Source organism: Pteropus medius, unplaced genomic scaffold (genome assembly GCF_902729225.1).
Source record: "Pteropus medius unplaced genomic scaffold, Ma_sr-lr_union100, whole genome shotgun sequence".
In the NCBI taxonomy this organism is placed as follows: Eukaryota; Metazoa; Chordata; class Mammalia; order Chiroptera; family Pteropodidae; genus Pteropus; species Pteropus medius.
The window spans coordinates 1,461,037-1,477,653 of NW_024349505.1; the positions used below are offsets into that span (position 1 = coordinate 1,461,037).

A 16,617-nucleotide genomic window follows, 5' to 3' on the forward strand; every position below is an offset into this window, starting at 1 on the left:
GAAGCTACATACTGTATAGCCCTGTCTTGAAAATTCACAATGCACGTGAGCCTATTAAACACCTTAAAAATTTTGTATGTTAAAGAAATCTGATGCACTTTGTGAATGAATGGTAGCTCATTTCCAAAACTTATGTAACGGGACTATATTAAAAAGTATTCCCAGATGTTTTTCCATACCTTTAAACATCATTGCTCCGGGGTCCCCACCTTTTGAAGCAATGAGTTTCAGTGCTTCAGGGGAAGGGTAGAGTACAAACTACAATGATAAAGGCATTGCGCTTACTGTCATATAAAATTTGATTTGTGGCCCCTAAGCAGGAATAGTCTTGAGTGGCAGCCATTCTTTGAAGTTGAGATTACTATATGCCATAGTTAGAGATGTATAAAGAGATGATGTACGACAGCCTTTGCCTTAGGGAAGAAAGCCTGAGCTTCCTGGATTGAGAGGGCAGAGAGAGAGGAGAGGAGAGGAGAGGAGAGGAGAGGAGAGGGTGAAGGGAAGAGGAACAAATGTCCGAGTATGTGTGCAATGGCTTCATCTTTAAGCCAAGATCTTGTGGCAGAGCATTGCTAGCTAGATCTCGGGTGAGGAAAAGTCAATGCAGAGGGTCTTGCACATTATTTCTGGGTTAGAACTAGGGGAGAATTATCATTATACTAACTGTACCAACTGGAGAGGTAGCATTAGAGTAAAAATGGTAGCGTGGAGTGTTTGGGCAGACATTGAGTCTAAGTTAGCAGTTTTGAAACTCTTTTAGTTTCCAAATGGCATATAAATGTCCAAGGAGTTTTTATAAGACCTATGAGAGAAGAGAAAAATAGCTGACTAGAGAGCCAATAGGCCTACTGCTGAAGGTGAGTGAGGCAGACCCCTGCACAAGATGATCCATTTCAGAGGCCAAGGGAGGAGACTGGCCAGTAAGAGTTCCAATTGAGGGCATAGTGGGGTTTCAGAGTTATCTTTACTACTAATTGGAGTGAGGTGAGGATGATCCACAAGGGAACATCCCTGGGTACTAAGTCATGACACCAGGTCTTGTGTTGACCAGCTATAGACAACTTCGGTGGCTATTAACAAGCTGACTAGTACCCACGCAGACAAGAGATATTATCTCTGAGATCAAAAGACCCAGAAGACAATAAAAGAACCTTCTGTTGTCTATTGTCATAAGGAATGTAAAGAGTACTATGCTGATAAATGTTTAACCAGCTCTTTTGAAAAGAAATTCTGACTTACAGCATATGACAAATTCTTCTGTGGTGTAAATACGCCATGCCTAATTTCAAATTACCAACATGATATCACTGAAAACAGACTTGGCAAGAGATATGTTTAATTGTCTCAGCCTTCATGTAAACCCCACTGTTAATACCTGGATGCCAAAATAAGAAAGGATAGGGAGAGGAAATAAAAGCCTGGAAGAATATTTATCTGAAGAGACTCAGATATGTATTACTAACAGGCAAGTTAATGTTCCCTACTCCTTCCAAAGTACTTAGTTGAGTAGAAGAATGTAAACAAAGTAATGCCAGGGAAAGCGTTAAATTTTTAACCCATTCCATTATTTGAGCACAGAACATTTTCCCCTCATTATGGGTTACCATTGTGAATTACTGCTCTAATTACTCTTTCTTCATCCTTCATTGATTTAGGGACTTTCTATAAATGGTCTTGGGTTCAAAATTTGGGCTCTTGGTGCAGATTTTCTTCCTCTTTTTCTGTTCTCTCTTATATCTCTACTATGAGTATTCACATGTATATGTATTATATTTTGGTAAATTTGTGAGTCTATATCTCTAGTGTGAACCACCTCTAATGCTTAGACAAACCATCAAACATTTTCTCTTGGTTCTCTGTTGTCCAATCAAACCAATATACTGTATTCATAACCAAATCTAGTATTGTCATCACTCTCAAATCAGTCTCCATTTTCTTAACTCAATTTTTCCACTATTCTTGGAATCATCTTTGTTCCTTCCTTTCACACTCACTTACTTCTAAGCAATGTGTCTTTTACATTTTGCCCTATTTTCCATTCCCATTGCCACAGCCCTAGTTCAAACATTCATGACCTCACATCTAAATAATCATAATAGTCTTTGTGTATAATGACTTTTACTTTATTTAAAAATATCTTTTGGAAATAACTAAAATAATTTATCATAAAAAATAAAAAATATAGTGAAGTAAAAAGAAACAAAAAAGTCAAAATAACCTCAAGATCTTACTGCCCAGAGATAACACTCTTTGTTAAGCTCTTGGTCCATATTGTGAAGTGTGTGTGTGTGAGAGAGAGAAAGAGAGAGAGAGAGAGAGATAACCAATCATACATGAAATATAATCCACATACAATAACATTATTATTTATTGATGTTCCAGATACTATGCTAGGAAGTCTACATATATCAATTCCTTAAATATTCACAAAATTCTTTATGTAAATATGATTATCTTCATTTTACAGGTGAATAAACTGGGACTTAGAGAATCCTACATAGTTAAATGGAGGAACCAAGGATGTGATGAATCGCAAAACCTGTGTCTTTACACTATACCATAACACAGCCATGGAATCACATTGTAGATACTATAGTTAAGCAGCTTTTTAATTTAACCATATGACAATTTTTAATGTTAAATATACATTTTACAAGCATGGGATCATAGTATGCATATTATATCTAGCCAAAATTTTAATTTAATATATAATGTGAATATTTTTATTTCAAATATACATTTAAAATCATAACATAGTATTCCATTGGAGGCTGTAACATACTTCATTTATCTAACTTCCCATTGATATATATTTGTTTCCAAGTTTGCGCGATGAGAAACAAACTTAAATATTTTTGTATATACATCTTTATGGATGATGGAATTATAAGTATTTTTTATGCTTATGTAAAAATTTCAGTATTGAACACACATATATACAGGGCACATATATAGTGTGAGATGTTACTGAGGATGGAAAGAGATTAAGTGCAAGCCACAGCCACAGCCTGGGTGTGGGAGCCAGGGGCCAGGTCCTATGCTGCTGTATTCTAGTATGGACCACAAAGGAGTGTGAAAATTCTAAATTCAAACTGGTTTTTCATGTCCCCAGGAAGTCATATATTTAAAAGTTTTAAGGAAGAAGAAAGAAAACAATCCCACTAAACTGGGATTTTTTTAATCTGTGCGTGAATATTCACAGGAGCAGGGAGTTTGCTAATTTTCTAAAACTCCCAATTCTGTTCATGGTTATCCTGCTATCCTTGACATTTTGGGGGCCCAGAGCAAGAGGCCCATATACCATGTGACTAAATATTTAAAATAAACCTTTCAAGCTAAAAAAAAAGTTATGTTTTCTTTTCACTCTTGGCTCCATCTCATACTATGAGGCACCTCGCATGTATGTATGTGTGTGGACATCTCAGCCCACAAGTTGGAGGTCTGTATATCCCCACCTCTCTCATACCCCCAAGGCTTGGATGCACACACTGACATATATTAGACAGGAATGTGTCATCTAAGAAATTCTAATATCTTAGAAAAGATTTAAGAGTATGTATAAAGGTGAGATTATTTCTAACAGATGGGATAGTTCATAAAATCAGATGACTCCCTCAGGTAAAAATGGAAGAGAGAAAGTATGTGTGAGGTGTGGTAGAAGCAAAGGAGTGAGTAAGTGATGGTGTGAGTGAGAATAATGAGTGTGGTGAGAAAACTGGTAGGGATTTTGTGAGACCAGAACCTATAACAGGGTAGGAGGGCCTAAAATGTGTAAAGAAGTGGATCTTTATCCTGTAAGTAGAGGGGAGTTATTGAAAGTTTTTGAGCATGGAAGTGACATAGTTGATTACACCTGTATTTTAGGCAGCTAATTTCAGGAGCAAAATTTAAAGTGAATTACAGGTGGTTGAAGACCAGCAAAGAAACTGAAATTCCCTCTGAACTTTTTCTTAAATGTTCCTTCACAATACGAGGATGGAAAGTATAAGTTCCCAGGCAGTGTGTAATGAACTGTGGAAAGACAAATGGTGAATTTAATGCTGTATCCTAGGTCTACTGTGATAGCACGAATAGCAGAGAATTAGCAATATCACCAAAGACACTTGCCTTCAGAAAGATGTCCAGGCTTGTTAGTGTAGAACCTGCATAAAACCTGAAAAGATTTTCAGTTTTAAGAAGTCCTGGCAATATATTTGTTGGCAAGCAAATGTGTGCACATTCGAGTGCACGTGTGCATACATGTGCGTGTGTATGTGAGACATTGAATACACAGACACTCTGAAAATCTGAACCTGTGTGCTACTGACAGTATTTGTAGAAGGGCAGGAGTAGCAGTCTCCTGTATGTTCCTGTGTACTGAAAAAGTTCGTACAAAGCAGAGAGAGAAAGGTAAAGGCAGTTGTCTTTGAGATCCAATTTTGGAATCTGAAGAACATTGCAAAACAAAATCTGTATACACAGGGTGAAAGTAAAATAAAGTATCTAGCGATGATATTGTTACTCTAGGCATAACTGTGCACTAAAAAGTACATATTATTTATAAGGACTGCTATAATTATAAACTTTCCCTGAAATACATTATTTCCTGGACTACCTGTAATCACCCCTTTGACGTCATTTGTGCAAGGTCAAATTATTGATCTAATTTTGCTTTTTTGGTCACAGCAGTCACATGCTGTGAAGAAAAGTCTTGGCATTTTTAGGGGAAAGTTCAGACACTGCGTATAAAGCTTTTCAATTTGCAAAAGACATGTAATTTGGGTTTGCTGTCTTACCTATGTAGTTTGTGAAACTGAATGCAAAGCTGTTGAAGATTTAGGTATTGCCCTCCCTCAAATTCTATTCTTATATTTGACCTAAGCAACACCATTTCCTTTCTTCTTTGTTCTAATTACCCAGTCCTTCGCTCGGTCTCACAGCTTTTCCTTCTGACCTCTCCCTCATGTCTCTCTGTCTTCCTATGGTTTGTCATGTTTCCTGACTGCTCACAAAGGAAGACCAATAAATCAGAAGGCTGACAGTCAAAAGACTTGGGTTTTTATCATCTCAGCTCTGTCACTAACTAGCTGTGTAACTTTGGGCAATTCTTTTACCTTCCTTACCAAAGCTTCCTTCATCAAAACAAAGTGCAGTAGGAAATAGATGACCTCCAATGTACTCTTCGACTCTAACATTTGTGATTCTAACAAACATGGAATACAATTATTATAATAACAGCAGTGAGAGATATAATGAAAGGAAAGACGTCCCCAAACATGAAGTGCTTTTGTGGTAATGCTGTGGTGATGTCATGAATGCTGCAAAATACTCCACGTGAATAAGTTTTCTTTTATTTTTATGAAGTGCTTTTCTCTTCATCACTCCCCAAAACTGTTTGTCAATGAAGCAGTTTACTGTTTCTTTTCTTTTTTTTAAATCATCTTGCATATTCAGATTTAGGGTTGCTCTAGCTACTAATAATATATGCCAAAATTTCTTGTGGAAGAATATTCTGAGATCGAGTTGGTATTGCAGTTACTGAATCTGCATGGGCGGAGTCCAAGATAGATTTGCTTTATACTAGACTATTCTGCATCAAATCATAAAAGAGTTAAGGGAGGCCATCCAATAATCAAACATTTAGCTGGACATGGCTTACTGCAAAGAAACTGGGATTTAGAAGCTGAGGCATAACACTTTCTGTTAATGTTCTTAACAGAAACTGTTATATAATTTCTAGCCAAGAAAGAGAATAATAGTAGAATCTGTGAAAAGCAAAAGATATTTTAGGAAAGTTATTAAACAAAAGCAATAGGGGCAATTAGATTTGTGATCAAGAATGTTGTATTTGACAAAGAGAACTCCTGGCTAATGAGATTTAGGCCTGGATGATTAGGAAAAGAAAAAAAGTCAGAAGTCAGTTAAGGGAGGGAGGAGAGAAGTAATGAACATAGTTTTTCACTTTGAGATGGTAGCAAAAATTTTTTGTGGACATGCCTGAAGGAAATTGAAAATGTTAGCCTGTAATATTTAGGGGTCATTTGTGCAGAAATTATAGCTGAAGCCTTATTAGTAGATCTTGAGAGAGAGAGAGGGAAAGAGAGAGAAATTGATTGAGAATAGAGTACAAATTTTCAGACTTTAGTGGAAATGAGAATATCTTGGAGTTTCTGTACCTGACCTCAGAGGTTCTAATTCAGGGCTTAGAGTAGGGACCAAAAATCCATATATTCCACTAACACCCCAGTGATATTGATGCAGGTGGTCTGTACCCCATTCTTTAGGACAGCGGTTCTCAAACTTTAACATGCATCAGAATCACCTGGTGCGTTTGTTAAACCACAGATGGCTGGGCCTCACTCCCAGGGTTTCTAATGCAACAGGTAAGTCTGGTATGGGGCCAGATAATTTGCCATTCTAACAAGGCAGATGCTGATGCTCTAGTGTGGGAACCACACTTTGAGAACCCCTGCTTAAGAAAATAATGAAAAAGATGAGCAAAACTGAAAACATCACATTTCCTGATTTCAAATTATATTACAAGGCTATCATAATCAAAATAGTAATGGTACTGTTATAAAAACAGATACTTAGACCAATAAAACAGAAAAGAGAACCCAGAAATAAACCCAGGTGTATGAAGTAAATTTCTTGTAAACAACAAGTTCGATTTTTAAGTCCACTCTCCCAATTTTTGTCTTTTAATTGATATAATTAGACAATTTATGTTTAATAGAATTATTGATATGTTCAGTGTAAGTCTGCCATTTTATTTTTATTTTCTGTTTTTTTTTCTCTGATTTCATTTCTCCATTTACATTTTCCTGTATTCCTGGGGGCTACCTGAACATTTTTTAGAATTCTATTTTGATTTATCTATAGTGTTTTAAGCATATCTTATTGTATATATTTTTTTAAATTTTTGCTCAAGGTATTATATATACATATGTTATCCAAGTTTACTGCTGTTGACAATTTACCAATTTAAGTGAAGTATAGAAGCATAACCTCCCTCTCTGTTCATTTCCTTTTTAATGTAATTATCTTATTTTCTCTATGTACACTTTGAATCATATTACATGGTGTTATAATTTTTGCTTCAACTATCAATCATAATTCAGAAAACTCAAGAGAAGAATGAAAGTCTGTTGTATTTACCCATATTTTTGCTCTCCATATGTTCTTTCTTCTCGTCTGATATTTCAAGATTTCTACTTTTATAATTTTCTTTCTATTTAGAGAATTTCCTTAGGATATTCTTTTAGAATAGTTCTGCTTGTGACAAATTCTCTTAGCTTTCTTTCATATGAGAATGCTTTAATTTTCCTTTTCTTCTAAAAGGATAGTTGCATTGAATATAGAATTCTGGGTTGACAGTTCTTTTCTTTCAGTACTTTAAAAATACTGTGACAAGTCCTTCTGTCTCTCATGGTTTCCCATGAGAAATTTGCTGTCATTACAGTGTTTTTACCCCTATAGGCAATGCATTGTTTCTATCTTTCCATTTTCAAGATTTCTTTTCTTTTCCTTTCTTTTTCTTCCTTCCTTCCTTCCTTCCTTCCTTCCTTCCTTCCTTCCTTCTTTCTTTTTCCTTCCTTCCTTCCTTCCTTTTTCCTTCCTTCCTTCCTTCTTCCTTCCTTCCTTCCTTTTCCTTTTTCCTTTCCTTCCTTTTCTTTTTTTTCTTTTTCTTCCTTCCTTTTCCTTCCTTCCTCCCTTCCTCCTCCTCTTCTTTTCTTTTTTCTTTTTTCTTCCTCCTTCCTTTCCTCCTTTGGCTTTAATTTTTTAAAGTTTAAAATTTTGATTCTTTAGGTACGCCCTGTTTGGGATTTACTCTACTTAATTTGTAGGCTTATGCCTCTTACCAAATTTAAGAAAATTTTAGCCATTGTTTCTTTGAATATTTTTTTCAGCCTTACCCTTTTTCTCATCTTTTTTAGGGACTCGGTGACAAATCATATGATATATCATAGTCCTACGGGATCCTGAGGTTCTATTCACGTTTTTTTCCCCACCTTATTTTTTCTCTGTTGTTTGGATTGGGCAATTTCTATTGTTCTACCTTCAAATTCAGATTTTTGTTTCCTCTCCATTCTGCTATTGAGTCCATCCATTAAGTTTTATTTATTTATTTTTTACTTTACTATTTGTTAGCTTTAAAATTTCTATTTTGTTCTTTTAAATATAATTTCTTTTCTAAGACTTTGAGTTTTTGCTATTTATTTTTTTAATTTATTTCAAGCAAGTTTGTAATTGCTTGTTGAAGCATTTTAATGATGTCTGCTTTAACATTTGAGTCATCATGGTGTTGGTGTCTTTTGATTGTTGTTTTTTTATTTAGTTTGAGATCTTCCTGGTTCTTGGTATGACAAGTGATTTTCAATTGAAACCTGGACATTTTGAGAATTTCGTTATATGACTCTAGATCTTATTTCAAATCTGGTGTTTTAGCAGATCTTTTCTGACATCTCTCTGATGAGTGAAGGTGATCTTTATACCGCCAGTTGGAGGTACAAATCTAGGTTTTCTTTGATGCCTGGGGGAGGAGAGGCTTTCTTTTACTGCTGGGTAGTATGGTAGTTTAAGCCTCCACTAGATCACTGTTGATTCCACCCTGGCTTGGAGGAAGAGGCACCTCATTGCTACTCCCCACAAGTCTTCCACTGACACAAAGGCAGGCGATGAGAGACATGGCCTGTTATCACTGATTGATGGTGAAAGACCTGACTTTCCACTAGACCTCTGCTGACACCACCCCTGCGAGGCAGGAGAAAGGTGCCTTGTTTCCAGTGGTGTGTGTAGAAGTCTGGGTTCTTCACATGACCTCTATCCTAACTGCTGTGCTTTCTTATCTACATATTTCAGGGTCTTTTTAAATTTTACATATCATAGCCAGAGTTTTTATTGTACTTAGTGGGAGGAATAGGAAAATGTATGTATGCTGCATTTTTGTGGAAGCTGAAGTCTGAGAGCTTTCTAATTAATTTTTTTTTTTTTTTGGATAGGTAGTATAGTTACCTAATACAAACCCCAACAAAGTATAACAAATTGTACTGTGATAAATCTCTTTCTTGTTCATCTTTTGCCCTATTTTTACTCTGCCCTCACCCAGTTTCTTTTTTATCCCTTCAGAATTTATTTATGCACACATAGGAAAATGATAAACAAAGATTATTTTTTAATCCTTTTTTACATAAAAGGTGGCCTAATATATACATTGTACTGATCTTTTCCCCCCTTTCCCTCCATTTAGCTATATATTTTAGAGACTTTTTTTATATCAAGGACATAAAGAGCATTATTGATCTTTTTTACAGTTCCACAGATTTCTACTAAATGAATAGAAGACAGTATTTTAATGTTTTTTTTTCTAAGTTGTGTTGCTAAATTGTAAATTGCCTCAGAAGTATTAGTATCTTTTTAAAATATATAATCTATCAGTGTTTATTCACAGTTATACTGTCAGATGTTTGGGGCAACGTGAAGCCAGCTCGTGTGTTGTTTCTTCTAGAATTGTTTACATGTAATATGTTTATTTTAAAGATAAAGAACATTTGTCATATTCTTTTTTGTATATTGTGTTTTCCAGATGATCTGAGGGATTCCATGATTCTGACATTGTAGGATAAAAAGAAACATGCTAAGTCTAATTATAGGAGTTACAGAAGTGTTTTTAATTGCAAGAAAGAGCTATGCAAGAACCTTTTGGATGTTCTCTCCATTTGCAGAAGAACGCCAGTGAACATAGGCTTCCCTAGATTCCTGCCCTTATACAGTACTTCTCTCTTTCCTGTTCCAAGAGCATGTCTCATGGAGCCTGCAGTCTGGTACAGTCCATCTAAAACAATACTGTGATTTGTCTGAGGTTTTACACAAAAAATGTTTTACAAGATTTTCCAGCCCACATGAATTAGCCCAGCTTAACCACCTGATGATAAGAAATTGGAAACTTTTGGTTGAAATACAAAAAAAGGAGTTTACTTGCCACAGATAAGAAAACTACAAAGAGAGGAACAAAAAGATGTTTTAAGAGTTTTGATTTGTTTTCAGAGAAGAGTTCCATTTCTAGCTTTCTCAGTGTCATGCTTACAACTTTTACTGTAATTTCTGCATGTGAGGCTTACCACAGAAACAAGATGTAACATTTTCTTCTTTTTCTACATGTAACCAAAAGGAGTTAATGTTATAAATGAGGTCACTAAATCAGAGTATTAAGATATGGTTTATTTTAATGCAGTCATATTGTTAGGTCAAATGGCTAGTAGAGAGTATGATACAAAGTAGTCATTCAAAAAGGATTAGTAAATAAACATCAAGGAAATCAATCGAGCTTCTTTGAGAGTTTCAATTTAGATCTTTTGATTGACTTAAATGATGTGTCAAGACATTCATTGTTGACATACATTCTTTTTTCGCTTTTCGGTTTTATTAATGAAATCAAGATTTTTGCTCAGAGGGAGTGGTCCTATCCCAACTACGAGAAAAATCCTAATTAGTCTAAGACTGTTTGTTACTCTCGTTTTCCTTCTAAACATTTGTTTTAGGAATGGGCCTGTGCTATAATTGTGACCAGTGAAATACAAAAGGGAGTATTACTAGGTTTATTTTTGCAAAAGGTTTCTCCACATAAAAAGGAAACTTAAGGAAGAAACTCCAGGAAATATGGCAGCTATTTCATCTGAGCTCAAATGAAGACAAAGCCAATCCTCTGAGGAGAACTCAAATCCTCGATGATGTTATCGAGTCCCAAATTTACTAACTCTGAAGTCTTGTTATGTATCATTTAAGTGACATAATAAATTTTCTGTATTGTTTTGGTTGTGATTTGTTTTCCTTTATTTGCAACCAAAAGTATCCTAACTGATACAATATTTTAATATGCTACATTTGAAAATAAAGAGCACTGATAATTCATTTGCAAAAGTGCAGCACACATTGGTCATATAGATTTGAACCAATAGCAGTTGAAGATTGTACTTAGTTTGGTAAGTTCTCTGAAGAAACGTGGATTTTGAACTAATGTAGAATTATTTGATCAATATAATGTCACAATTTCAGAGGTTATTTTTGATAATAAAAGACACTATTTAGATTATTTTTCAGTCCTCTGGATGTTCCTGAATTACTATGCATCTTTCCAAATAGCATAACTTACTTTGAAGAAAGTCTGAGATATGAACTCTCTTCATCAAGAAAAGACAGTTTTCATGAATCCTTAGGTTAAACTGGAATTTCTGACTAGGTGATAAAACCCTGAGATATGTTTGAACCAATATGCTCTGTAAAAGTACATTTTCCTATGAATTTACAGAGCTCAAAACTGAATTATTTTTATTGTTGTAAACCTAAAATCAGAATTGAGTTCTGACCCACAAATATTTCTATAGTTTCCCAGAAGAGTTCAGTCTGTTAAATATCACCACTCGTATTGATTAATTATGCTTGATCAATGCACTAGGCATATAAAGGTGGCAACAACCCTTTCTAAGAAGTCTCCTTGGTTGAAATTCCAGTATATTACTATTATGTCAATACACCTTTATCAATAGACTTGGGAATCTAACCTCCCTTGTGATTGAATTATGATTTACTTTTATAGGGGATTACTTTGAAAAGCTAAAATTGAGGAAGCAGTAGGCAAGTTCATGATTTTATTAAAGCAATAGACATTTGCATGGAGGGCCAAAGACAAGAAAAATGCCCTTAGTCATATTTCTTACAAAATATAATTAACTTACAAGCACCTTATTGACATTGTGGGTGAAAAGTTTGTAAAATTTTTGGTAACAATAGAATGATAAATAAAATTAATTTTGCTGTTTCCATTATTAGTCATTGATTCTGTCTAAAAGTCACTTATATTTCCCTTATTCAGCATATTGTTTGTATTCATTTATTTGAATACATATTTGTGTGTTTATAAATCACTTTAGCAGAATCATTCGTGATTCCAGTTTCTTTAACCCTGTTGTCCATCAATTTTTGTGTTCATCACTCAGACTTGAAGTTTTCAGGGATTTATGCATGTGAGGCTTTTCTAATTTAGGAATGTCTGCTGTATATTGACTTGGGGGAAGGTATAGTTTTTGTGTTACTACTAAAATATCTATGTTTTTGAATAGTTTTAAATAAAAATTTTTGTGTAGTATGTACATATACATAGATTTCAATTTTGAGAAATCTGGATTCTTCCTCTTTATTTTTTGCTTTCTGGATCTCATACATGACTAAGACTTTGCAATATCATCTCATAGCAGATGCCACCTATGCTATTGTGATATAAAAAAAAAAATACATATTTGGTCTTTATTCCTAGTTCCTGACACAGAACTCCTAAAACTCTTGAAATTTCCTGAATGATAGGGGTGAGAGGTGCATCTTTTGTTATTTGTAATAGGCCCCGTTTAATATATCTGAATTTATGCTAATGAGGTGACAAAGGATGGAGGTTGGTCGACAGAGGAACAAACCATGCGATTAGGTTAGACTTTCAGCCCCATCCTGAGCTAATTGCCAATAGCCAATGATATAATCCACCATGCCTATAAAATGGAAACTTCATAAAAACCCTAAATGAAGGAGTTTGGAATGCTCCCATTTGCAAGGAGAGTGGCACACCCTAAACTCCACAGGGACAGAAGGGACAGAAGCCCCTGTACTCAGGGCCCTTCTGGACCTTGCCCTATGTATCTTTTCATTTGGCCGTTCATTTGTATCTTTCATAATAAATATATATAATAAATTTATATAATAAATTATATCTTTTATAATAATAGTAAATAAACTGGTAATCAATAAAGTGTTTCCCCGAGTTTTGTGAGCCATTATAGCAAATTATTTAACTGAAAGAGGAGGTCATTGGAATCTTTGTTTTATAGCTAAGTCAGATGGAAGTGTGGGTAACAAGAGAGACCCAATACTTGTGACTGGCATTTAAAGTGGGGGTGCAGTCTTGTGAGAATGAGCCCTTAACCTATCTGTACTAACTCCGAATGAATTAGAGTTAGAATGAATTAAATTGTATAACGTTCAGTGGTATTCAAAAAAAATGGAGCATTGCTTGGTGTGGAATACCCATGCATATGGTGTCAGCAGTGTTGCAATTAGAAAAAACAGGGTAGGTGTGTGTGTGTGTGTGTGTGTGTGTGTGTGTGTGTGTGTGTGTGTTTGTGTGTGTGTGTATCTGACACTGTCACCTGAACATCCTATTAGTACCACCAATACAATATTTCATCATTTGCATTCCTGAAAACTACTCCTCTGATATTTGTTTTTTTCAACATCCTTTTCATGGTGACTCATGTTTGAAAATTCAGAGCCAATTTTTTATTTCATCTTCTCCTTTGCCTCCAATGTATAATCTCCTGCCAAAAAGCATTTTCTGCTTCAGGTGGTATTTGAAATCAATCAAACACCAAGTATTTATTAAGCCCCTCCATATGTTCACTACTGTGCTAGGTATTTTGGGGGACACACAGGAGACATTAAACTTGATGCAACAAAAGCACAGAGGATCACACCCAGGTGGCTTCACCAATTTCCTTGCATGCCTGAATAAAAAGTACCAGAATTAATTTGTTCAGCAAGTAGTCACCAGATGCATAAATATGACACCATTTCTATTGAGTAGGGCTGATAAATTAGATGACTAATTTGTGGGAGAAATATGTTGCAAGAATCTCAGCGCTTTGAGAATGAGCACAAGAAACCACAGATCAAAATAACCCACACAGGCTGATCCATTATTATATGACGTATGTACTCATTTCACGGTAGAGTCTAGATCTTAGCGTGGGACCATTAGTCAGCCATCTTTGCCCCTCTTAAGAAGATAACCAGGGGTATAGATATAAGTAATATCTCTCATCTTGCTCTGCCATCCCCCGGAGAGAGCTTTGACTGCCTAGATGATATGCCTTAATTTTTGCATCCAATACCTTGTACAGACCATTATTTCAAAACTCACCAAATCTCTTTTGAAATTAATTTTTGGTATTCTTACTAATTACTCACCAGCCTTTAGAGATCAACAGAGTTCAAGGTGCTGATTACTAGAATAGAGATAACCAGTGAGATTCATGGGATTCCTTAGGACTGCCACTTCCCTTTTGAGGCTCTGGGAAGAGTGGGATCAAGATAGATGTTCTAGAGGAAGTAACATCTGAGTTGACCCAGTTGAAAGAGATTAAGAAGAGCAATTCAGGCAGAGAACATAGAATGTGTAAAGGCTTGGAGAGAAAGAGAGCATGGCACTTTCAGAGAACTGTAAATTCAGATATAGAGTATAGTGATGTGTGGGGGGAGCATAAATGAGGCTGAACTAAACTGTCACAGGCCAGAACATAAAGTTCTTAATATGCCATGCTTAAGAGTTCTTGAAGGCTATGGATAATCTACAAAGAATTTAATGGAGGAATGTGACATGATCCTATATATATATAAATATTCCAAAGATCTTTTCAGTAGCCTTTAAGATAATGGATTGTTAGAGGCCAAGACAAGAAGCAGAGGCTGTTGCAATACTCTAAGCAAGAATGAGTATTTACTAATTACAGTGTCATTGAGAATGGAGAGAAGGGAGGATTCAAAAGAATGGTGGTTCAAGGAGCACGGAGACTGAGAGATGCTAGGTTACTATCTTAGGTAACGGAGAAAATAGTGCTGAAACTTAGAGTATAAATGACTGATGAAAAGGCCCTGCTCGATTTAGCAAGGACAGACTTTCAGAGGGGTGGTTAAAGAAAATGATGAGGTAAGGCCCCTGCATTTGATGGCCACTGGAGAATATGAAGAGTGACCTCAGTGAAATGAGGGGGAAATGTCAGCCAAATTATAAGGGCTTCAAGGAATGAGGAAGTGGACAAATTAGGTGTAGACTAGCTTATCTTTAGGCTTTTGGCAGAGAGAGGAAGGTAAAACATGATGGCTGATGGAAGCAATAACAGAATAAAGAGAAGGTTATAATTAATTTTTTAAATTATAAATGAGATCTAAGCATGTTTGTAGACTAGAGGAAATGGAGAGGGAGAGATTGAAGACCAAAGAGGAATTAGAACAACTATAGAAACAAGAGCCTGGACAAGCTAGGAAGGGATGGAGATAATAATAAACGGGATAGGTTTATTCTTGGGACAATGACTATGAATAAACCCTTTTCTCTAAGATAGGAGGGAAGGAAAAGATCATATGAGAAGAATAAAAGGAATTTTATACAGAAAAGAGAGTGTGACTATAGAAGAGTTTTGAAGTGTGCAACAAGAAATCAAAGAAGTACATGTGAACAGTGTCCACCTCCCTGGGGACAGTTCATGTTTGTGGCAAGGGTTTGGCTTAATAGTTGAGGGCAATGGGACTGGCAGTCAGTGAGTGGTGACAGCCTTGTGGAGCATGTGCCAGGGCTAATTTTGGAACAGTTAGCATGAATTCACAGATGGTCTCGTAGAATGGTTTCAAAAAACTTTTTCAGGTTTCACTCTAAAGAAAGACCAGAAGACCATAAAAGCAATCTGACAGTAGTCTCCTTACCTCTCATGTCTCACATTCTGCATCCACTCTGCTCATTCACGGTTTCCACATTTATCAGCAGCTATGTCTCAACAGACAAAGTGTTTATGAGTACATTTGTGAAAGAAATGGAGAGGCAGAGAGGCAGTAGGTAAACCAGGAAAAGGTCAGATAAGGAATCTTCTACATCCCAGACACTTCAATGTACTAGCTGTTTTCTGGATGGAAAACTTGATTTTTCCTGTCTGTGCCTCTTTGCTCATGCTTCTGCCAGAATTTCCTTCTTTTTGCCATTTGAACATACAACAGTTAGGATTCACCTTAAATGCTGCCTTTGAAAGCCTTCTCTGGTCACTTCACCTAGAACAGATCTCTCTAATTTCTGATTGTCTCTGGCATATGCATAACTTTTATAGACTTCATATTTTATATTACTTTATTGGTTATTTGCATGTTTATCAACCTTGTTTAGTTTGTGAGATTCTTGGGCATAGCGACCATGTTTTAAGTCTGTTTGTATATTAGACTATAGACTATCATATAGTAAATACTCAATAGTATTTGATTTAAAAAACATGCAAAATAAACAAAGGAAAGTTACCAAATGATAAATATCTCTGAGAGGCAATGGCATGGTAAAAAGACCACGAATTTAAAGTAGGCAACCTTGAATTTAAATTAGTTTATAATCAAATTACTAGCTCTGTGATCTTAGACTAGCTACTTAACCTCTGTGAGCCTCCATTTCCTTAACTATAAAATAGAGATAATTACTAATTTGCAGACTTAAGAAGATTATAAATGATATAATCATCTAGCAAAAGCTTGGCACATAGTAAATACTCAATAAAGCATACTTTTTCCTTTTTTTCTTTTATTCTTAAAACTTATGTAATGGAGTTGCAAAGACCAAAGTACACACTCTATAGCTTAAATAGTAATGAGAGTAGGCCAGAAACAAACTATTGACATGCTTTCAACTCAACTGGAAGAAAATCAAGACATTCTGTTTGTAATCTGGCCTTGGATCCTGTAAGCAACTGATCGCAGCTGCTGGATGTGAAGGGAGGTCAGGTGCTGCCAAGCTCACTGCTCAGGGCAAGTACTTGTCCAGGGGTCTACACTAACCATTCCAAA

At 35.6% G+C, this 16,617-nt stretch overlaps 1 long non-coding RNA gene across 2 annotated transcripts in view; it reads left to right on the forward strand.

Annotated features, from left to right (window-relative positions):
• Positions 1–10,790, forward strand: part of LOC120618095 (uncharacterized) — a 45,771-nt gene extending 34,981 nt beyond the window's left edge. For both annotated transcript variants that reach the window (XR_005657141.1, XR_005657142.1), the window contains one exon: positions 9,566–10,790. This is a non-coding gene — a long non-coding RNA (uncharacterized LOC120618095). The remainder of the gene's footprint in view (positions 1–9,565) is intronic.
• The last annotated feature ends 5,827 nt before the right edge of the window (positions 10,791–16,617 follow it).